At 38.1% G+C, this 25,250-nt stretch overlaps 2 long non-coding RNA genes across 2 annotated transcripts in view; both read right to left on the reverse strand.

Annotated features, from left to right (window-relative positions):
• LOC113013863 (uncharacterized) overlaps positions 1-25,250 on the reverse strand; it is a 51,883-nt gene that overhangs the window by 9,742 nt on the left and 16,891 nt on the right. The window lies entirely within an intron of this gene.
• On the reverse strand, positions 19,340-20,400 carry LOC145423197 (uncharacterized). The gene is made up of 2 exons (XR_013904307.1): positions 20,260-20,400; positions 19,340-19,738 (listed from the first exon to the last, which is right to left on the reverse strand). It is a non-coding gene; the product is annotated as an uncharacterized LOC145423197 (long non-coding RNA).

Raw genomic sequence — 25,250 nt, forward strand, 5'->3', positions numbered from 1 at the left:
TAATTTTTAAAAATATTTTCTGATGGTTGAGTACGACAATGTCCCGTCCTCACCGCTACAGTTAAAAGCACAATTTAGAGCAGAAATAATTCTGGCTTAAACAGGCCTGCAACAATAGTATTTTAATACATATGGTGACTTAAAGAGAATGGAGAAATGATTATAGAGCTGAAGAGGCCAGAACAGCTCAGTCATCACATCTGTCTTCACCGGTTCCAAATAAAATTACCGTTAACTAGATGGCGTTCTTGGCCCCAGAGTTGCTGCGTTTCGAGCACTCTGAGGGTGGACGGCACACACGAGTGTGTAACTCATATAAACCACTTTACCAAAGTTTGAAAGAAGTATGAAGCACAATCCCACTTAAGCCTCGTGGGTTTTAATCTATTTTCACATTAACCCTTTGCTCTGATACTTGACCTGCAAGGTTTCCAACATAACACCACGTTGTCAACAGACAGATTCATGTGTCAGCTGGCATCAGCGAAGCGAAGCAGGGCAATATTGTGCTGTTTGCCGATGTGATGTAGCTGCATACCGTGACTCCTGTGGCCTGAGGAGATGGCCACGGCCAGGCCACAGAGCCTCTAGTCGGGTAATAAATCACTGAGATGACAGGAATAGTTGCCGTTGCATTATGACACACACTTACACAACACATACAGTGCATGTGCAACAACTCAGTCATACAGTATATTATAAGAACCCAAGTTCTCCTCTAGGACTGCAAGTTATTGTATTGATATTTACATTTTCTTATTGTATATCATATGAGTTCATTTGTTTTGCCAATTAAAAGATAATAGCCTGGAGGTTCATAAGAATTCCATCACCTGGAATGTGGCTGTTGTCACGATTGATATCACACACAAAACAAATCAATAAGTCTAAGCACTGCATTCGTTAAGATACACTATCTAATTTAAACTATCAATCCTACATGTCTAGCCTGGTGTGTAGTCATTACCAGCCTCCAGAGCCCAGAGCTATTAGTGCTGCAGCAAGCTAGTGAGCTGAACAGAGTACCTTGAACATTAGTGTGGTCAAACACTCTCAGCGTAGAAGGATGAATGAATGGCAGTGCTGTGTAGCCAGCAGAGTATGATCTTACTAATGGGCCATGGTAAATGGACCAGCTATGAGTAGTATGGGCTCACTGGCCTGCTCTGTGATCCAGAGCAGTGCCCATTTCACGGTGTCTGCCTGGGACCTAACTATACTTACTCACTGAGATGGAGAGCTCCATGTAGGTTCCAAATTTCAAGAAGGGGTTTGTCTGAGGTCTCCGAACAATCATTGGAGGCAAAAAGGGAGCTGTCTGTTCTTGTTAAGTTGTGAGACAATCTGTCTGAAAATCTGTCTTTGAACACTTTGGCCCATCCCATAGCTTCAGATTTATAGAAAGCTACGTCAATGAAGAGCATAAAGGTAACGTTCAGTTTGTCTGTTTGTTGTTTTACAAATGGATGTGCGATACATTTTTTTATTTATTTATTTTTGTAGAATGCATTAAGTATACAATAAAGTAATGTACTAAATACTGTTGATTTTTCCACTATTTACTTCATTTTGATTCCTGTGTCACCTACCGCCTACTGGTGATGGCCAGAGGGGCCGATGGCGCGATATGGCAGCCTCGCTTCTGTCAGCTGTGGCTACAACTGTAGCTGCCTCCACCAGTGTGTGAATGTGAGAGTGAATGAATAGTGGAATTGTACAGTGCTTTGAGGGCCCCAAAAAGCGCTATATAAATGCAATCCATTATTATTCATTATTATTAAATTCTAATCTTAAATTTGATATCTAGTCGTGATGAAATTATGTTGTTTGATGTCAGTGAAAGATGCTATACAGATAAATTATTCTTACAATGCCTTTTAATGCACTGAAAATGCCAAGCTGTGTACTTAGCAACACATATTAGTGGGATAATTTAATTGTTGAGCTTTATCATTGGAAAGTAAATGACAAAAATGTGAAGAAAGGATTTCATCTGTCAGAAAGAGAATAAAAGAAATGTTCACAAATAGGCTGTAAGCAAGTGACTGAAATGACCTGCACTGTGGTTGTCGATGTAATAAACCCACAAGTTTTGTTTGAACAGCACGCCACTTTCATGACATTTACTCTCCCGTTGTTGTTTTCTTTCTTTTTTTTTTTTTATAAAGTTATACTGCAAAATGTGAGAAAAATAATGGGTGTGCTGTGTATCAAGCACTGTCTCTCTGCTGCCTCCAGCAGTGCCCGGTTCTAACAAACTCATAACACTAACCTTAACTGATGTGAAAAGAAAGCTGAGTGAGCCGTCTTCTACCGTTAATGACCAATAGAACCATTCAGCTAAAAGGGGTAGAGGTCAGACATTAGTAGCTGACAAGAAAAGAGTGGTTTGCAGCAACAGCTCTTTGGTATTTAAAAAAACGGATCATACATCATCTACTTACACAGTAGAGAAAATAGCTGTTTATTATACTAACGACTTCCTTGTGCTAGTGTCAATCCAAGATAAATAAAATCTAATTTGTAACTTATGTACCAAAAAGAAATAAATGGATGAGCTGCATATTAATAAGTAATTGGCTCACTATGTTTTTAATAAAATATTTTTAATGACAACATTTTGTATGATGACTCTTAAATGTGTGTTATACCCGTATGAATTAAATGCAATCTTCAGACAATATTAAAAGCAGACCGATAATTTAATCTTAACTGCTCTAATAGAGTTTAGTCTTCATATCTTATCTTCATATTATGAAACAGATTAATAGCATTCTAAGAACATGTGAAACTCTCCTCTGAGCTGATGCCCACTCAGCTTAAAAAACTAAATCTGCATCTTGGAGAAAAATCCTGAAAGTAAAAATTGAAACCATACTCAAATTGTGTGCAAGGACAAATAAAACTTGAATAATACTGTTGCTTAGGCTTGTACCAATTGGTAAACACAATGACTATCACTGTGAAAGAAACAACCACACACTGATTATTTTTTTCCTGCTTTTATTAATGAATGGTGATGATGATAACCGTAAATCAGCAAAAGTGGCTCTGCTCCTTAATCTAAAACAACTGTTATTAATTAACCTTTTCCATCTGCCAGTCCTGACAAGGGCACTGCGCACTCTGCATATCTCCATATGCCCACACAATCATGTTTCGCTCTGCACACCAACATCAGTAATATTCAGCTGAATCGCATTCATGGTTCGGCACAGCTACCACAGATAACCAGCTGTCATGTGGGTCCTTGTAGGTCTACCTGTCCCTCAGGACAAATCACTACCATTACTGTTATTGACATAATTTATTTTGTTGAGTTGTTATTTTTGTAACTCCAGGACTGTCAGGGTTTTTATATTCATAATGTACAACCCCTGGCACCAATGGCATTTTTAAACTTTGCTTTCAGTCAGTGTTCAATTCAAATTTCAGACACTGAAATTTAATTTTTTCAGAACTCTATCGTGAATTCACTTAATATTTTAATATTTTGTTTTTGTTTCAGTTCATTCTTGATTAGTTTAGTTGGAAAAAGTAGTTGGAGTTAAAGGAAAAAATCTTTAGCTAATGAGTCCAGCCAACTATAATATGAATAAAAACAGAAAAACAGACAAAACAAGCATACTGAAAACACAGCAAAATAACTATTTATGTTGCAAAGCACTGTAACCACATTTTGCTGTGAACTTGGCTCAGTATGGAGTCCTATGTTGCTGCAAAAAATATAAGATGAATTGAATTATCGGATTTAAAATTAATTCACTTAAAATTCATTTTTCACAAATCTCACATCTCAAACACGAGAGAATAGAAAAAACACTGAATAGTACACACATATTTATCAGTGAAACCAAAAAAACCCCAGAACATTTGACTTGGTTCACTTATCAATAATTAACCTTTTATCCACTACAGATGTCAGAACGAACCCAACCTATGAGTTGAAACAAAAAGATAGACGGTAAACAATTCAGAAGCTTTTAAATAAGCAGAGCCTAAATCCACGGTCTGTGTAAAAATATATGACATCTGACACTGAAATTCTTAGGGTCTAACCTATTGATTTTTTTAAAGACTTCACCTTAATCTAGCCAATGCAAAACACAAGGCTGAAATCTACTGACTGGCAGATTTTTTTCATATGGGACAGGGAAACCTTTCTATTGATTTGTTGCCTTATGTCTTATTAAAGTGTGTTTACAGCACATGTTGTAGACTCAGCAGTAAAATGTGTGAGAAAGGGGTCTGTAATTCAAGCTGTTATTCAGTTATATTCCAAACATTGATCTACTAACTCTCATGACTTGTCCTTAATATCACATATATATGCTGTTAGATCCAAGACTGTTTTGGAGATAGACACTAGTAGGTCCACATTTCCAGCATCATGGCCCCCGAGAGCTACAATAAAATTGCTAATATAAGGCAATATGTTTACCCCACAGCCCCAACCCTCCTTTTTAACAACAAAACCCTGTTTACCATCTTCACCTAGACCATGCTGGGTAACATCTATAACCTCAACCAATGTGCTGCCCTTGCATTCACAGGAGAATGGGCTGAGTGGTTGCTATAAGACATCAATACTACTTTGTACTGCTACCCTTTCACGATTTCTAAATAATAAATAAACATTGAGTGGGCCAATCACTAGCTACAAACCAGGTATGAGAGGAAAGTTTGTTGTCTGGTAATCGGATAATGTAAAAATAATATGGTGAGAATGCATGCTAAAAAGAAATAGCCTCTTCATTTCCAGACACATTAGAGCAGTATGTCCATGGGCCAGTTGAATACCTCCAAATATGAACAAAAGTAGTATATCAACTAACAGTGACGCTGCTGTATTTTAGCAATATGGCTAAAATGCACCATAAATGTACAACAAACAACAGGTGCCGTTTTTCCTAGCTCCTTTTTCTTGTTCCATGATGGTTTATTGATTGTGGGTGGATTATTTTAGCAGGCTGGGTTTATTTTAACAGTTCCCTGTGTTTTAGATTTTGATTTTAGTCCTTAAAGTAATGTGAGTATTATGACTATTAAACATATATCCACTATCTAATTCTAATGTGTTTGCCATGGTCTGGATGAGTGGCAGTCATTTTCCACAATGCTATGGTATCTTCCTCTGGGCGGAGCCATCTTCATTCCAACCAGGATCCTCATGTGGGTTAATTAGGCCGGCTGTATGTAAGATCAGTGCACACAACTAGTGTTCGCCAGGTTGTCTGCTAACCTTACGTTAGTTCTCAGCCTCTCATGTCCTTAGCTAATCATTGTTCTCGTTTACTTAGCTAGTTATCTTGGGCTTCTAGTTGTTCCAAAGAAACCCTAGTCCTCCAGTTTATAATAACCACACTCACCTGTATGGGGAGGCAGGCAGGTGAAGCTTGAGAGCATATAGTAAATGGGTCTTCTTCATTCAATCTCAGTCGCGACCCATTCACTATATGCTCTTGAGCTTCGCCTGCCTGCCTCACCATCTGGAATTCCTGTATCACTCCATACTCACGCAGACCTCATCGACCACACTTATCCATCCCTTGTATCTCCACCTGCAAACAATGCCTCTGACTACCGGATCTCGAAGCACTATTTCCTCGTTGAGCTCACGGTCATTCACGACCCATGTTCACAGCCCATAGCCTCGGAAACCCGTAGCTTATGTTTCATGTTCACCGTTCCTAATAAGTGTTCGTGTTTGTAAATAAAGTTGTTCACGCCTACTCCGAGCCTCTGCTCTTGGGTCCACCTCACGCTTTGGCTTCCCCGCCATAACAATGTTTCTAAAAAGACAAAAAAAAAATAATGAATATGAAAGCAATTCTTACATCGAGCCACTTTAATTTGCTGAAAATAACTGACATTTTTATGACAGTATTCTACAAATTATTAATTGATTTATGTATTTTCACCTATTTATGTCTACAAATGTTGTTTTTGGTGTACTAACATGGAACAGATATAAACCTATGACAAAGTAAATACCAAGAATATAAAAAACATCTGCTGTCTTCATTACATGGGCCAGAAATTGTGCTGTGGTCTGATCCCTTTTTACGTGCAGTTCAAATGTAAATATGCGTATTTTCAGCGTAAAAATACGCATAATATATAAAATGGTACTACATAGCAAATGATACAGATGTAAGTGTTGGATTTACATATGATGTGAGCTAAATATCACAAAATGTTGCCTGTAAAATAGGGTTAGAGGCTACAGAGTTGAATTATACACATCACCTTTTTACACTATAAAACTGATAAGGCCAATTGGACATCAGCATTGGTTAACTGAAAAAGGAGCTTCCCAGTTACAAACATATACTTTGCAAGTTAATTATGCTGTACCCATGGAGATGACACCAGAGCACTTACACCACTCACAAGCTTGAGGGACCAGGAGACAGTCAACCTGGATGCAACAATTTATGCAGGAGGGAAAAGGCCAGAATTTGAACCCTGCAAAGGATAAATATCAGTGCAGGGGAAATTAATGCACAAGGAAACTCTAAGTTATTGTAAAATGAACTCCATAAATCAATCGGAAAGGTTAGAGGAGCTTTTAGGTGGCATTAATCCCACCAAGAGGCAGATAAGAGTGTAAGACATAGGACGACAGCAAAAAAAAAAAAAGCTTTCTCTTCACTTTCCATCTCTATCTCCTGACTGTGGCTTTGAAATGGCACACATGTGTCCTTGTTACTGTTCAAGAACTACTTTTCAGAGGAGTTTCTTTCGCCGGGATGTAACTCTTGCTCTCAGTAAATCAAGGTGTTATTTTTCCATTTTCAGTGTGGGAGCTTTGATTACTTCTGCTCAGTGACTATGTTTCTTGTTTGTGGCTATTTTTGTTGTTTGCCTCCATTTGGATCATAAAAAGTGAAATTTAACTTTTTTTTGTTCTCCATCATATGAAAAAAAATTATCTGGTTTACTGTAGTCCCTTAAATAATTCTATATTACATAGATTCTTGATTAGACACTTGTTGGATCTGAAGATTTTTAGATTTTTTAGATCTACACCTTTTGGTTTTTCAAAAAAAAGTGCAAAGTTGTGCTCTTATATAGACGTGTTAAAAGTCACGGTGATAACAGGAACAAAAGTGTTGAAAATTAAGAACTGGACTGGATTAATGGCAGATATCAAAGCAGTACACTACATAAGTCTCATTTGGAAACCTGCTTCCAGTGCCTTTCTTTAACTTTATTTCATCTCTTTCAAAGAAAAACAAAACTCATAACATGCTGTTTCCTTGGCATATGGCATCTATAATTTCTCAGCTAAACAAATGATACATTGCTTTAGCATTGCTCTTGTTACCTTATGTTTTCCTGGAAGTACTGAGGGGAAAAGGGAGAGCACACGAGCAGCAGACACAACACAAGCAGACACAGAGGCCTAAGCAAAGTCATTGGGTTTCTTCTCGTTTTATAGCATTACAAGCACATTTTGGATTATTGAGTGAACTTAACTATTATGCCATGCTTAATCTTCTTCTACACTGTGTCTTTTATCCTGTCTTCCTCCCCTGATCCCTAACCAGATTGGTGCCCCTCCCAGAGCCTGATTCTGTTTTTAGTGTCTTCCTATTAAAAAGGAGTTTTTCTTTCCCATTGTTGCCAAGTGCTTGTTTATAGTCTGATTGCTGGGATTTTCTCTCTATTATCGTAGGGTCTTCGGCTTACAATACAAAGTGCCTTGAGGCTACTGTTGTAACTTGGTGCTATATAATTTAAATTGAATTGAATTAAATTGAGTTGAATTTTCAGCTGCCACATCCGAAATTACCAATACATGTTGTCACGTTAAAAGTTTAAAAAAAAAAAGCTTCTTTCTAGAGGCTGTGAAAGCATATATCTACTAATAACTACACAATGCTACACAATAATTTATGAACTAAGCCTTCATTTTACTTTAGGCGCACAACAGCAATGGCTACTCAGATGTCACGTCTACGGTTGTTCAGTTTCATGTCCACAATCAAGGCATTAATCTCACTAAAGCAACAACAAAAGATCAATAGTTATTTTATTTATTAATTATTTTTTATTAAACCTTACAGATAGTCCCATTGAGACTCAATGTCTCATATACAAAAGACACCTGTTCCGATAAACATATTAAAAATTACATCTTAACAAACATATTACCACAAAAACAGATGTGTTAATATTCTGTTTCTTAGTTTCTAGTTTCGTATAACTTGTAAATGTCTTATTACCCATTAATCACTTCCTTTTCTGAATTGAAAACATTACTAAGATGTTAAACCACTAAGCAGCAAAATGATAAATACATATGATAAATACATTGAACTTGCAAGAGTGCAACCACATTCAAACTTATCACAAGTTTTGCATGCATTGGCCCAGTCCTTTCTCATGAGTTTGACATGAAAAATGCATTAATCAGAAGGCCACAATCTCTGTTTAGCCTGGAGCAAATCCATATCAAAGCCTGCATTTCTATTAATATATATGGGGCCTTACTTGTTACAAAGAGTAGCCTGTCTCATTTATAAATATAAAGTCTGTGTGATGTGTGTTTGCTCTTTATTCCTGCTTTTTAATATTCTTATCAAATTGCTGTTGTGAATAGAACACCTGTTTTGCTGCCACATCTCCTTTTGATACATGAAGACATTAATTAGTTTTTTGATTAAAACACACACGCACACAAACGCACATACATGCGTGTTATGCCAAGACAGGAAACTCAGTTATATTTAGCATTGTTTGTGGACATTCATAGAGCCAAACAAAAACCTAATATATACAGGTCTAACCTTTAAAAAAAAAAAAAGCTTTCTACTTATCTATTATTTATGCGCCTCCTTCACAATCCAGTAGAGAAAAAAAAAGTGAACAGGACAGTCTATAACTAGAATGTTGTTTCTCCTCAGTGTCTAACAGTTATTTGCTGTACCATAGCTAAGTAAGATAAATAATTTAGCATCATTGTGCTGGACATTATAATATAGCTGATCTCTTTATACAGAAGGGATCTGGCTAGCTGTGCAGTTTCTAAGTGAGATGGATGAGGCAAAGCCTAAACTGCTGAGGGGTGAAGTGAATTAGGTTCACATTAGCGCTTACACTTTACCATAACAATCAAAATGGAAGAGAGTAGGCAAGCTATATTCATCTGCTAAAAGAGCCCACACCTTATAGCACAGACTCAACGTAATGAAATGGATTAAAATGGGATGAAACTAAGAGCAATTAAAAATTTAGATAAGACTGTCAAGGGTTATCTAATATATATATATGCTACCTGAAATGTATGTGTGCGGCTTTGTATGCTCATATTCTGTAGCATCTCTGTGTAATCTTGCATATAACGTAGAAATGACTAATTATAATACGTAATGTGCTTATAGCACATATTTGAAAATTGAGTTATCAACCTTTAGATAAATTAAACATCTGGTGAATATGGGAATTAATTTTCTAGCTTGCTGAAAATTGTATTGTCTGTCCAGGTATGATTATCTCTACAGTCACACAGTCATTTAGATTCATATCTATTAAAAACTTCCCCAATTATGGAAATTAATATATATATACATTTAGAGCAGCAAAAGACAAATAAAGCCTGAATCAACTTTAAAAATCATCTTTCTGTTTATTTAATTAATCTCATACATTTCTCATATTGAAATACTCCAAAATGCTCTGTTGCTTGCAAAATTACTTTTAATTGATTAAACAGCAGGGATCACACTAAGAGACAAATGACAGAAAGCGAGAGAAAGTCTTCTGACAGGCTTTCACCTTGGTATAAAATGTCACAATGTCAAGGCTTTCTACTTGGCACTACTTGCAGGAGCCTCATTTGATACCCAATAAATGTATGACAACATTTCAGTGAAGCAGTCAGGCAAAGACCTGGGTCGCATTTTAAAAACATCTCCTGACCTTTCCATGGTGGCAGTAATTGCTAATGCCAGACAAGGAAAGAATCTAAGTCTCTTATGAGCCGCACTATCATGAACGGACCCGGTGACTTTGAGAGGGGAACGTATAGCAAGACACAATTTCCAGGGGAAAAAGTAACAGCAGCCTTCACCACTCAAGTGCAACCTAATCACCCCCCAACTCTCTCAGTTGATAATAAAAATAAACTCCACATCATATCCTTTTTGAAAAGACACAGTGCTTTCAGGTCTCAGACAGAGCCAGGTTTCATTTTCTTTACCTTACGCTCAGTGTCAAGGGGCTTAAACTTGATGGCACTATGACAACAAATCCACTCCCCCCATTTCATTTCCCCATCGCTGCAACGCTGTGGCAGAAGCAGATCAGAGAAGAAATTAGAGAGACATAAAGATGTCTAAAGGAGAACAGAAGAAGTGGCTACACTCCAGAGCACTGTCAAGAAACTTCTTCCACTAGTGAGTGTGTCAGGAGGAATTCATCACTGGGAATAAAAGTAAATCTCCCTTCATATCAAGTTAGTAAGTCAAAGTCTTCCTCCCAGCAGTTATCCATGCTGATAAAATGCAGTGTCTAGTTCATATTATATCTAAATAAGTAAACGTCTAAAACTCTTTTTAAAATAAATCTGTTTTTGTCATAAAACCTCTCAGGCACAGATACACTCTCCCATGCATTCAGTTAAGTGCATTCAGTCAGAGTTTCACCAGCTGTGTCAATAAATTAGTCAGTAACAGATAAATCAGAGGTAAATAATAAATAGCAGTAGGTTTAAATTGAACAAAGAGTACCATGTACTTGCTGAAAGTATAATGGCATTTCCAATTAAGATCCCATCCATGAGTGCATCCAGTCATGGGTTCTCAATATCCCCTTTGGCCAACAAAGCGGGGACTTTAATCTCATCACCTGGGTCCATTGTTGATCACACTAATCACAACCGGAGGAGACATTGGATAGATGAAAATATAGTGTTTATGGGGACTGGAACAGGACTTAGGCAGGTGTTTGGTTTTTGTGCCATCACTAGTGCCAGTGCTCACTCACTGCCCATTCGTATTACAGCCTTCAGCCAAAGAGACAGCTTGCGAGGCGCTGGCCCCTGATCCCAGCACATTAGTTTAATGCCTAGATCTGTGGACTGTTCCTGACTCCCTCTCTACCCAGGCATAGTAGCCTGCCAGATAGACAGACAGACAGACTTACAAGCGCACACACACGCACTTACACACACAGAGCCTGTTGTCATTATACTGTAGTTCGCAAATTAAAGTAGCATCTTCAGAAAGCTGTTTGCTTCCATTTTCTGTAGCTGCTAACTGGCATCAAATGTGAACAACTGTGTCATGTGGCAAAGATGTAATCTTTCCAGCATGTTGTTAAAATAGCCAAAAATTGCTGTCGTGTGTTTGCACAGCACACTTTTTCTCCCCTGATACATAGTGAGCTATGGACTATCAGGATTTAATCATTTGGCTCTTGTTTAAAGCACAGCATGTGGCCATAATTACTGCTATTTACAAAGAGTAAACAAGATCTATGCAAGTAGATCATTGAGTAAATACACAGCAGTGTTTGAGATGACCAATTGTACCTTAAAAATAATCCCATCCATCCTCATAGACGCCATCAGAAGGAGACCAAGGGGGCAACTAGCAGGCCATCTGTCTATCTGTCAGCACCTAAGTGTCAGTGCTAAGGAGCCACAATCTGTTCAAGATAACCTGCCAGAGGAAGAGATCAAATAAACATCTGCATGTATATTTATACAGTATATCCAAGCCTCCACCCTAATGAGTGTTAGGCACACTGGTTGAGGATCTGGATTTGATTTCTTGCCAACATTAAAGCTTATCATCTGCTGATATCTTCTCATCTGTCTTTTTCCTGGTTTCACCTGGACTTCAAGACATGCCAACAGCTGCATAAGCTCCTGGAGTAGAGATCTAGTGGTGAACATATGGGCTGTCGGTAGAATGGAGAGCCTCTTGTCAGAGATTTTTTCAATTTTCCCGACAGCTGGTGAGGCTTTTTTTCAGAAGGTTGGCTGAAGTGTCTGTCTGTGGCAAAAAGATTAATGTAGTGGGGGGAAAGGAAATATTTATGCAGCATTTTAATAAGCAGGCTTTAAAGAGAACCAAATTGTTGCAAAGTGGCATAGTTGCTTAAAAATGTACTGTTTCATTAAGTGAAAATACACTTTTCATGTGATTACAACGAAATTATTTTGGCAAGGGAAATAAAATCTATGGTGTCTGCATACTTGCAGGAAAATATCCTCATTGAGAAATACATTTTGTGCACTCAGTAGCATTCAGCAGTCAAAGAGACTGCAATCTTAATGAGACTGCCAATTAAAGACTTTGAAAAAATTAAACACTAAGGCAGGTTCACATACGATAGATTTTTGCACCCACCCACACACGAGCACTTGTAAACTAAACCTCGTCAACTCTGGCCTCTACCAGAGCCCCCGTCTGTGAGGTCCAGTGTGGCAAGAACAACAGTGCATTCCCATAAATTAAAAGCTTTAAATGTTTGCACGGTTTAACCTTGTGTGGGTGAGGGCTCACAGAAGAACGCAGAAACATTGAGTGTACTTGTGCACAAGAGGTAAAGATAGCCTCTAAAACACTTCAGCCCTGCAGGTTTTGTCTCTCTTCAATACATTTTTTTTTTTTCCAGTAGTTTCAGTTCTTGCGCGCTTCCTTCAGTCATCCCAGTCTCTCACCTTTTGATTACTTTGTTTTTGAAAGGAAAGTGAATGAGACTGTCTCGAATCACAGGCTTCTTACCAAAGCCATCATTTACAGAGCTTATATTTACTGGTTGTAAACATATGACAATTTAAACAATGTGCACCGAGTGTGATGTCAAAACATCTTTTTTTTTACTTTAATTTTTACATTTTATTCTGCTTTATGTTTTGTATTGTTGTGTTGTGCATGTAGTGTTGTAACAGCAGCAAAAAAATAAAGAAAAAAAATCACACAGTGTACCATCTGCTGTTGTGTCAGTTGAGTGATGTTAATACGCTGTCCTGGGAAAACCATCCATGTGTTGAACATATTTAAATTCGTTTTTATATCATGTGTTCACACTAACACTTCATCTATTAGCAGATAGTTAAATCAGCGACTCTCTGAGGAGACGTAACATTCTTAAATACAAAAACATTTTTTTTAAAACAATAAAACGCTGGCAATAGAAGTATTGATATCTCTCTTCAGAGTATGAAGTTCAGTTTTCTGCAGCATTTTATGTGTCTGGTTTATTTTTTACAGCTAAACCAAGAATGCTTCTTCCCCTGATCCATCAAGGCACCGATGCTTGTGGTTGAAAAGTTTACAAGACTTCGAGGCTTTTAGTTTTGTTTGAGAAGTTGCCTTTAGGGTCCTCACAAGGACAACTGGCTTCACGCACCACCTGCCAATAATGTTAACAAGGACCCACAGCCCCACACTAATGTGGCCTGTTCCAGTACTAGAGGGATTGCTAGCAGTAATGGCCATATCTTTCCCACATGGTGTCCAGCTCTCAGGAATTTTCCCTGCAGGTTGCAGTGCGGCACGGTCTTCATAAAGCCGCAGGAAACTACACTTAGCAGCAGCAAGTCTCCAGTATTACCCAAGCACCTGCACCTCCACTGAAAACATCTTTCGCATGAACTAATACTGCACAATGCTTTTATACTGCCATGTTCACAGAATACTGAGTTGATTCAGAAAGTCAGCAAAATTAGAGTTTTAAAAAAACATTTTTTTTTAAATATGAGCCATCTGTGTGTCTGTGACCTTTCTGCCCGATTATACACATTTAGAGATAGATGACAAGAAAAAGACAGAACATGCAATGTGGCTGTACGTAACATTTTTGAACCACAACAACTGACTTCTGCATTAGTTGTATCATTTCATGGTGCTCAGGCGATTCAAGCACAGTCATTTCTCTTCCCAAGCTGGTATGGCATGCATAATAAAGAGGTGGCGAAATCATTTGTCAGGCTTTGATGGAAGTTGTTTAGTACCCCGGGGATGTGTTTTTCACTTTCACAGGCTGTGACGAGGCAAAGGTTTTGTTTGTTCACTTGACTCAAAAGGCCCCAACATTTAATGCTTTGAATAAAATTATTATCAAACTGTTCTCTGGACATAGGCTTCCTTCACATCAGAGCTTATCGGTTTTAATAGCTATGTGTGCTGTAATCATGGTGCCAACATGGTCCCTAGGCTCAGGGCCTATTACACTCTGTAAAATATTAATGACTCTCCAGTAAAAACCATTTAAAGCAACTCCCATAAGACATGGGAACCCAAAACATCTCCCCCCCCCCAGCTGAGCACACTTAGAGAGCTCAGCTATCTAAATGTGCCATACGCTTTAAACAATAACCTTGGAAAGAGCATGCCATGGTGTTCTAAAAGCACAGGTATTGACAAAAAGCAAAGTTCCTGTGATCATTTTAAGAGGAAGATGCCTACAAAAGATTGGAAAATGTTATGAGTTCTCTTATTTCCAGACTTCTGAATCAGGAGTATTCTGCCCATACTTAAAATTGCATCATTAGGGGATGAATTGGCTTTCACATTGTCTTTGCTGATTTATTCAGTTTGTTTATGCTCCAGCCAACTGTAACGGGTTCTTTGCATGGACAGCTGAGAGAAGCTAGACAGCTCTTCTAGGGCTAATGCAGAACATTTAGCTCGGGCTATAGTCCAGACATCATGTCAAGATTCTCCTTTTACTAAGGAACTGAGTGTGATATCTTTCCACTGGTGCTGATTATAGATCATCACGGCACAGCAGTCAATCCATTAGCACATTTACAGACTTCCGTCTTATGAAAAACAGCCAGACTGAATGAACAAATAATATATATAATAATATATAATAGATTTGAGAATAATAATAACTCAAAAGCTAAAGGTTGGAATGAATGAGTCTGAGGGAGATGAGCTGCCGAAAGCTCATTCATAGTGAAAAATAAAACATAGTTAAAAAATCAGAAAACATCTTGTCCTGATTACTTTTACATTGGTTGTAAATGTAAATCCTAAGTCTGCATTAATCAAAATGAGCACAAAACAAGCAGATGATGCTAGCGGAAGCAGATGGCTTGATGTTCTGCAGCCACTTAAATCATAAAACAGTTTCTACCTCGTTTTATCATTAAGAACACTGTAGGCTAGACAGTTATTATACAGACAAGTGTACGTGTGCTGTAATGTGCCATAAACATGTCAGAAGGGTGCAATCTTCAATATGGCAGTGGTAATAACCCATAACATAGGCTAGGTAGCAGGAAAAGAGGACCTGCTAATGGGACTATTATCTGAGAAACATCAGGCTCCTGTAAAGTCCTGCATGGTACAGGGAAACCATACCCGCACACTGTATTCACACAAAGCTGACTACAGAGAATTAGGCCAAACTCTCTGTGCAATCATTCAACTTAGGACCTGTGAGAGCCTTTAAACTGTGTTGTAATTACAAATTATTTGTTCTCATTAATTTGGGCTTTCGTGTTCCATTAGCTTGTTGTTATGCTGGTTGCCGTGAACTGAAAATGTTATTAAGCTAATAATGTTTGCTTTGTCTTGTGTGGGCTGAACTGGGTGCTGCTAGAGTGCATATCATCCCTTCTCTTCCTTTCATTCCCAGGAGCTGTTTGCTTATTGTAATTGGAGATGGGAGAGTTTTTTTCCCCTTCATGGCTACTTCAGTTCCCTAATCCATACTGACGTGTTGTCTTCAGGAGATGGACAGAATGTTAACCTGCAGAGCTGCTGTGCCCCTTCATTACATAGTGGCAGGGACCAAAAGACAGAGGCAGGCGTAGTGACTTCTTCCTCCCACGTAAATAGTCATGTCTTTAAATCATTGTAGCACTCCAGATGAACTAAACCTCATGACACGTTTAGGTGCTGACTGTACTTGCTGAGATATGATGTTTCTGTTATCTTCTTTCAGTGGTATTTACTGACACAAAGTAAACACCAGTCTAGATGTTTTGGTCTAGATCACTTTTTTTGCATTTATTGTTTCAAAGCGACATGATGGTGAGAAATGAATCCTCAAACAAAGTGCAGGATTTTCTTTTGCTTCTGTGTGTCACGCTTTACTGTAATATTGCCATGAAACCATGAACAACATGCCCTCAATCTAATTTTCTACCAATATGACTGTCTAACTTCATCAGATTTCAGCCTGTCGCATGGCAATAATCACTGAGGGTAGGTGTAACCATTAAACTAATCATTTGCACAGCCAGATATTTTTAAATGGTTTGTAATTAAGAAATTGCAAGGTCCAAAATAAAGTATTTGGAGTAAGAGAAAGTCTCACTCTGTGCTACAGTAGAAGCACTTGGTTATAATGTGAAAGCAGTTATTATTAGTTATTATATATTTTTGCACTGTTCTGATTCACCTTTACCAGACCATTTAAAAATCAAAACACGTGCAATGAATCACTTGTTTTCCTGTTCTTTGCTTAGAAAAATATTATTTTATCATTTTTAACTTTGTTTTTTTGAGCTTTTTTTGAGCAGTACATTTGAGTTTCTTTGTGAAAACAGACAAAATAAACATGGACACACGTGTGCTTGTTTGAACTGAATTCTCCTCATTATAAAATACTCAAGCTAATGTCAAAACTTTTGGGCCATGTCAATTTAATTGGTGCTACTAAGCGTCATCTGATTTGCATGACAGAACAATATCCAAGAACCTTGAAGTGGCAAGAAGAAAAACAACAACCACGGTGACTAACATTTGCTAATTTTAGCGGTATAGGAACTCTTGGCATTCTTGCCTTTGTTAGAATGATTATTTTCTCCATTTGACTCCACACAAGACAGCAGCGCCAGCGTCTTGTGAGCAGTGACATGTTAACCGCTTGGTTTGGCTTCACTCTCCTTCACATTGCGATTCTGGAATAATGATTTATTCTCCAACCTTTCCCATCAATGCAAGCGATGCTGCTTTCAGACAGTGAGCATTTGCTATCGTGGATGCTGCCTGGAAGCTTTTCTTTCTGTCTTGAACAGCGGCAGCAGCAGGATGCCGTGCCACAGCAGTGGCATGCAACTAACTTCATCTTAACAGCATGTACACCCCAGGCTGCTGCTTGTCACTGTTCAGACACAGTGAGTTGCTGCTTAAAATCAGGGATATGGTTAGCCATATGACACAATAAACTTATATGGAGCGCCCTATTAACAAATATTATAGAATTTGTTTACTACCCCATATTATAAGCAGATGTTCATTCCATTATGGGCTTTTTCATTGTTCTGTTCATTCTCTGCTGTTGAATAACCTCTTCCTGTATCCTTTCCCACACTGTATTTTCAGTGGATCCTTTGTAAAAAAATATCATGACTTTCTATTGCAGTAGCAACAGTTTTTGCAACTGACAACAGTAGACAGTGGCAGACACTGCAAGTGCAAAAGCACTTAACTGCTTGAAAAATCTACTTTTCTAGACCATATTTCTCATTTCAGGCTTTTGTGGTTTTGGTATCTATGTCCACACCAGTTGATTGATGCAAACCTTTGCTTTTAAATCCCATGTCCGGGCTACTTAACCCATCTCTGTTCTCACCTTGTTCCTGCCTTTTCTACAGTCTCACAGTGGAGTGGAGGGAGCCAATTTCCCATCAGTCTGTTAAAGCTAGATTTGCATTAATGAGGCCTGCAGTGTTAAGCCTGAGGGGTGGCTTTTGGTCAATTCACCAGCTGCTGCAAAGTAAGCCACAAACGTTTACTGACACAAGCATTTAGCCAGACCAAGCACTCAGAAGGAGGATATGAAGTAAAGGGCACAAGAAGGAAAAAATCCTAATGTAAGTAAGTAAGTAAGTAAAACTTTATTTATATAGCACCTTTCAAGATAAAAATCACAAAGTGCTTCACAGAAGCTAAAACCTAAAAATAAAAATCAACTAAAAACAAGTTTAAAAAGATGGGTTTTTAGCTGTTTTTTAAAAGTGACCACTGAGTCCACAGATCTCAGGCTCAAAGGGAGAGAGTTCCACAATCTGGGGGCCACAGTTCCAAAAGCTTTGTCGCCTTTTGTTTTCAGCCTCGTGTGCTGGACAGCAAGCAAGCCCTGGTCACATGACCTCAGGGACATGCTGGGAATGTATGGATGCAAAAGTTCACTTATATATGTTGGTGCTTGTCCATGCAGGGCCCTGAAAGTCAAGGTCAAAACCTTAAACTGGATCCTGAATTTAACGGGGAGCCAGTGCAGCTGAATCAGCAGGGGTGTGACATGGGAAAACTTGGAGGACTTGGTCAGAAGCTTTGCAGCAGCATTCTGAACAACTTGCAGACGATCCAAAGAGGCTTTACATAAACAAGTAAACAAAGAATTACAGTAGTCCAGACGAGATGAAACAAATGCATGAATGACAATTTCTAATTCGGAGCGCGATACAATGGGACTCAGCTTAGCAATGTTTCTCAAATGATAAAAACAGGAGCGAACCAAAGATTTTACATGGGCATCCAAAGTCAGAGCTGAGTCAATACTAACACCAAGGCTCCTGATAGACGGTTTTGCAAATGTAGCAAGTGGACCCAAGTTTTCCATAACACTAGGTACAAAAGTTTTAGGAGCACAAACAAGAACTTCAGTCTTCTCCTCATTTAGTTGAAGAAAGTTTCCAGCCATCCAACATCTAATGGAGTCTATGCACTTGTGCAAAATTTGTAGCTTGGAAACATCATGGGGCTTAAAGGAGATATATACCTGAATATCATCTGCATAGCAGTGATATGAAATGTCCTTAAAAGTGCTCAATAAGTGTTGAAGAGGAAGTAAATACAGTAAGAACAATAAAGGCCCCAAAACTGAACCTTGTGGCACACCATAGGCAAGAAAAGTAGAAGAGGAACTGTACTTAGAGGTAGCCACAGAAAAGGATCGTTCATGCAAATAGGATTCAAACCAGTCCAAAGCAGCCCCTGATATACCCATCCAGTCTCTCAGCCTATCTAGCAGAATATGATGGTCCACAGTATCAATGTCAGACATTTATACTTTGCAATTTCACTATGAGAAGGAAAGCATGTAGCACATTTTAATTTTTGTGTTGCTTAAGTAAATGCTGTAAGATTTAACTTTTTATATACCCTATATACCTAATTGGTTGGTCAAAATTTCTTTTTGTCAGCTGGACAGCAATAACAGCAAGGTCACATGTTATGCCACACTTGTGATGTGCCACTAGTAGTGAAAATGCAAGCTTGTTCCTCTATTATTGCCCTAAAATGCAATCAACATGACATTCACTGACCTATTCTGTAGAATGATGTAACACCTGCTTAGTATAGTAGGATTAAACTTATAGACTAGATTCGAGAGGAGTAAAATAAATTTGAGAGAATTGAGTGTTGAACAGCCGGCAGATTTATTACAATGTTACAGTGGTGCAATAACCCAATGTAAACAGCATAGAAAATTAACAGAAAATCAACAGAGAAGAGCGCTCTTTTGAAAATAACAACAAAATAAAATAAAATAAGTAGTCTCTTTAGACCTGACTCCTGATGAGCAGGATATTGGGAGTTCAACTGTTTCCCAGAGAAACAATCCGTATCAAGTAAGCAGTTTTTGTTCTTGCTTATCTGAAATCCTGCGATTCAAAGTAATTCAGACTGTAACTCTACTCCTGCATCCAGAACAGCTGGCCACACTGCTTTTGGATTCGCCAAGAGTTTTCACAGGGTCTGGCTCGCCATCCATATCCAGAACCACTTCAGATCCAGGATCACAAAAAACCAGTCTGCACATACAGTACAGAGCAATAAACAAAATAGTTCTTAACAGTTTTTCTAAATAAAATGAGATCTCATAAAGTTTTCAAAATCAAGTACACTGTTGTTTTAACATTGTTCTGTCTCTATGAATTCCACTTGTATTGCTTTACAGCATTACAATCAATTGTATTTATATACCCCTTTTTAAGGCATATGTAATCACATCATGAAATGTTTGTAACGTAACTAGTTTTAAATAACTTATTTACATGTATTAACCTATAACTGAAATTACAAAGTGCAGGAAAGGCACTGGACAACATTTATGGCTAAAAGAAAAGTGCATCCTGCATTAGTTTTGCGCATTTGTGAAGATGCCCAATCAAATAGACAATAAAAATACGACATTCCATTTCACACACAATTCAAGTACTCCGACTGGTTTTAGCTTTTTTTTAGACAATACAGAATTCGCACTGTTGCAGTGTTTACCACATGTACAATTAGCATAAGTTTTCCTGCTAACTTATCATCTCTAGTAACTCACCGGAATTCCCAAGAAACAAATACACGCTCTGCCTGGTTTTGGTCGAGAGTAAAACACATAAAGGCCTCTGAAAAGTACATAACTTTAAGTTAGAGACTGTTGAAAATACTTTATAACACTTATTTTATACCAAAAGACTCACTGTGTAGCTTGATAATTGCTCTCGGTGTCTTGCTCCGTTTTGACTAGCTTAATGCAGCAACGTGCTTTTGTTGCATTCACTGAACTACAGAAAATCAAAGTGTGTTCAAGGGGTGTCGGAAATAATATTACCAGGTAAAAACAAGAAAATACTAGTAACCATGTCTATAGGGGTTACAATGAGCTTGAACAACAGATTGAACTCCTCCTGCAGACTATTGTAGTTCACAAATATGGTGCTTTACTTGAACTGGAAAAAACAGTTGCCTCTTAACATAATCAAGCTACTGACTGCATTCCACCTAATCTGAAAAATCATTGCCATGAGACAGGGATTAATTGAAAGCTTGTTGGATATATTTAAACAGTAAGTATTCAACTATCTATTTTACATTTATGTACATGTTAGGACATCCCTCTCAGGTTGTACCGGGGTGATTTGAAGACTGCTGCATTTTGAACAAATTCAGTCATCGAAACCAGGTCTTTGGACTCTGATATCGAGACGGGACTAAATGGCTTGTATCTTGTTTATTTATAACAGACAGTTCCCAAGCCAAATAGGCTATTGGATAACAAGAGTTCATACTTAATGATGAAGGCCCAGATAGCTACCTGCGGTAGTTTCTATACTTCTAACAAAAAAATGAGACAAAATAAGTAACTGTGGCTGTCATTTTGCTGTTTCACATTGATGGAAAAACATAATTGATTTTGTACAATTTCAAAAACGATTCTGGATCTTGAATTTGTAGAAAATGCTTTTGTTGAGGGCTATCTGCACGGGGCATCATTATTCCTCACCACATGAATTTCCCTCCAAAACCTTCTAGTGATCAATCCGCAATCATGTTATTATTATGGACCTATTTTCAACAATGGAACTAAGATTGAAGCTCCAGTGACTTGTTGAATGAAACCCTAATGGATAGCTGTGGGAAACTGCCACATAGACTGATTAATTAGTCCATCACTATGAGCTCTAAAGCCTCTCTTTCCATCTCATTAGAACAAAAGCCCCCACATCTTGGCTACAATACTTATTATCCTTTCAGAGTAGTGAAAAGTGATATTCTCTGCATGTACAATTACCTGATGATAAGGTTTAGTGTAGTATGTTGCTGCTATGGATGAAGATGACATTTTGCTCTTCTTCCTGCTGCACATCCCACAGTTATATTTTCACTCAATTTCAGACCCTCCTGATTATTTGTCATCTCTTATTGTACCAGTGAGAGGGCTGGAAGCTGACCGGGTGTGAAAGGGCAATGGGTCTCAACAGCATGAGGCTATGATGGACTTTCATTTGTGTGAAGTGACCACATAAATGGCCAAACAAAAACAAACACCCTCATATGCTTATAACAGAAGAACTCTCGTGTGCAATTTGTAACATGATAAGAATCCCAATAAGTGCCTTTTATTATCACAGTCTAGCCAATCAAATGACCGTTTTCATTGTGCAAACACAATGTAGTGTAAATGGGTGTTATGTAAAATTTGTTCAATTCACAGAAGCAGAGTTTGAATATATATATAAAGGCATATAAAGAAATGAACGCTTGATTAATAATTTGGCACTGGAGGTTCAAAATCTCCAGTTATGTCTCCAAGTTCACAGTTAAATTGACCCTTTCAGAGAGTACTGGTGGAGCACTCATCTCACTGACATGCTCATGCATAAATAGTACAATTTATCTAACCTATGTGTATGTGTAATTTCTTTCCTTCCACTCTCTTGAGGATCAAAAATAAATAACCTTCTTCCTTTCTGTGTCAATGAGCATTTAATGGGATGCAGATAGGCAGGCTGTGACAGTAAAATACTATGCTGGAGAGCCGGAATGATGCCAGACTGGACCAGAAACATCTGTTCACATTATTAATGAATCAATTATATGTCACACATGTGCCAGGCCTGCAGGGGTAGAGGGGGAGGTGAGAGAAACTGAGTCTGAATATGCAGAGGATTTGGGCTCCCCACAGGGGCATGGGCTTCAGTTAGAGCCTTTACTCATGTTTCTCTCAATGATTCAACTAGTCAGGGCTAAAAGACAGTAAAAATAAAACTAAAGAACTCTTAAGCATACAATGGAAACTGTGCAGAAATTACCATGACTAGAGAGGAAAGATTAAAAACAACAACAACATAAGCACATGCCTAATTTCATTTCAGTACTCAGAGAAGAGTAAAAGAAAAAGTTCCTGAAGTTCTCAGAAAAATAATACATCTGGCCTCACTGTATTACCTGTGTTATCTTCATGTTTGAAAAATATGAGCTGTTACCTCCCCAGTCTGTCATGTCTGCAGGCGCCCACACACATAATTGTACATCAACAGTGAGACAGGTAATACTTACTGTTTACCCGCTCCATGTGATTCATCATGCAAGCTACATGCGGGGATGCTGTCAGTGAGTATTTACATCATTAGAAAAGAGGCGAGGCCACATCCTCAATACTAAACATGGTGGCCACTGACTCTTAATGGGCTCCAGCATGTTTCATACCCCCCTAGAGAAAGAGGCTTGCCAGGGCAAATGAACTGTACATCGCAGTGCTCTCTAGGGCAGCAGCCGGTGAGGTAGATGGAGGGGAAAAAATGTAAGCAAGGACCGCATGTTTCTACTTTTGTGAAAATAGCTGTATTTTTTTTTTTTAATTTATTGTATGAATATGCATTTTTGAACAATGCAATTATGCATTTATATTGTTCATGATAATTGTGGGAGTGTTTTTTTGTTTGTTTAGATATTGTGTGTATTCAGTTGACTCTGGGTTTGTTTGTCTGCTTGCAGCAGATGTGTTTCTGGGGCAGCTGCGCAAAACTGTCATAAGTGTTAAATAAACTCTGATGGGATTTAGCTTACATCAATGAGATGATGATTTTACACTCTCATATCAACATTTAAGAAACAATCCAAAAAAATAGATACAAATCATAGTGAAAAAATATAAAATGTAGAAAGTAAAGAGCCATTTAAAATTCTGATGAGTAGGTGGAAGGCTGCAACGTCACCAGCAAGTAAGGGACAACCCTGTCACGGACTTTGGCTGTCTCCCTGGATTCAGTTTCTATGATTTTGTTCCATTTTAAAATGCTGCTCTTTCACAACTGTCACAAGTAGTTAGGTTCATCGGTGGAAACCCTGGACTGGCCTCATGCATGTTTGAAAGTGTTCTCAAAAAAAGGAGCTTTTATTTAAATCTAGTGAGTATTTTATATTCATCATAATTAGTATTCCTGTGTTTTTTACATTATCAGGATCATATTGATGGATCAATGGTTTCCTGTCTCTCTATATAATTTATTTCAGGGAATCAGGAGTCTTGACACATGGAACCCATTATACTATCACTTTTATTACATCATTTTAATAAATGGAATTCTACTTACGTGGTATTTGTTGGATTAAATTTAGCAACTTTTACACGTCCCTCCACTTTCAGCAGATTAATGTGGGAACTACTGAGTTTTCTAACTTCTACAATACCTTTGACACTGCAGAACAGAAAAGAAATCAAATCGAACAAAGGTCAGGTCTTTCAAACCGCTTTTACCTCGCCCGAGTTCTGGATCGCTCAGCGCTTTTTCACAAAAGAACTGTCTTTTTACATTAAAATGAGTGACCCTCCTCTGTCATGCAAAGTTCCACACAGACCTATATTTTTGTTGATGCGGTTAGCGGTGCTTTAGGCAAAATGACAACTTGCTTTTTGACCAGAGCTGATGGCTTTTTTTCCCATTTTTGTTGAGACACAGGGGGGAAAAATTACTTCCAATTCAGTACCCATTTGTTGCCCTTCCAGTGATGTGTGACCCTGTTTTATTTGATTTCATTTGTTCACTTTCATCACTGTTATTCATTTTGATTTACTGGAATGGCCATGCAGAGAAGTTAGACATCAATTTGAGATGGCATTGAGAAACCCCAGTCATCATCTACTTATCTAGTTACTTCCTTTTATTCAGAGAAATAAAGACTTAGAGAATCTCTCAGTATTATGGAGAAAAACATGGTTTTGAGTATATTGTTTCGAATTGTTTTTAATCTGAATTGACTATAATTATCTGTTTTGTGGCACTTATGAAGCAATTTTATACACGTGGCTAATAAAGATTGTATTAAAGGGGTCATTATTCCATATATCCATCCCGCTTTAGAATGACCGAAGTGCTGCCAAGTAATCAGTCACTGTGACATTGTGATTAACAGCTGAGGCAGTTTGGGGGCAGAGGGCAGGACAGCTGGCATGGTCCACTGACCATCCAGCTAACAAGCACAGGGAATAATTTGTAATTTAACTTACCTTATAGGTTCTCTCTCTGCCCTTCACACTGCGAGCCCTCTGAAAACAAGGTGGAATTGTAGCTCATGTACTCTTACTCCTCATCAAGCAATTACTGACTGGCTCATCACCAAAGGAAAGGGGATTAGGCATGGAGGTAAAGCAAACCAGAGGGGAAGGGCAAATAGAAACAGTGAATCTCAGTGAATATCAGTGCATCTAATTTCTGCCTTTGAGAAAACGTGGTTCTCTCACTGCAGTCTAATTTCTCATCCCCCCAAATTAATCCTCAGAGAGATGTCATATAATAATTACAAATCCCACCGATAATTATAATAGCCACACTAATCCCATTAGTTTAAAGAAAGCTGATGTAATGTGGAAGTATTTTGACGATTCTCCACTTGCACATGATTAACCAGTAACCAAAGAGAGCTGCCACTCTTTTCAGCTGCTTTAAGTTTGTTGGAAATGTACTTCTTCTCTCCGCTCCTCTTTTTAGGGTTTGCCATACCAGATCATCTAGCTCAATCTCATCCTATACACCAGTGACCATAAAC

The sequence above is a fragment of the Astatotilapia calliptera genome, chromosome 20 (genome assembly GCF_964374335.1).
Source record: "Astatotilapia calliptera chromosome 20, fAstCal68.1, whole genome shotgun sequence".
NCBI lineage: Eukaryota > Metazoa > Chordata > Actinopteri > Cichliformes > Cichlidae > Astatotilapia > Astatotilapia calliptera.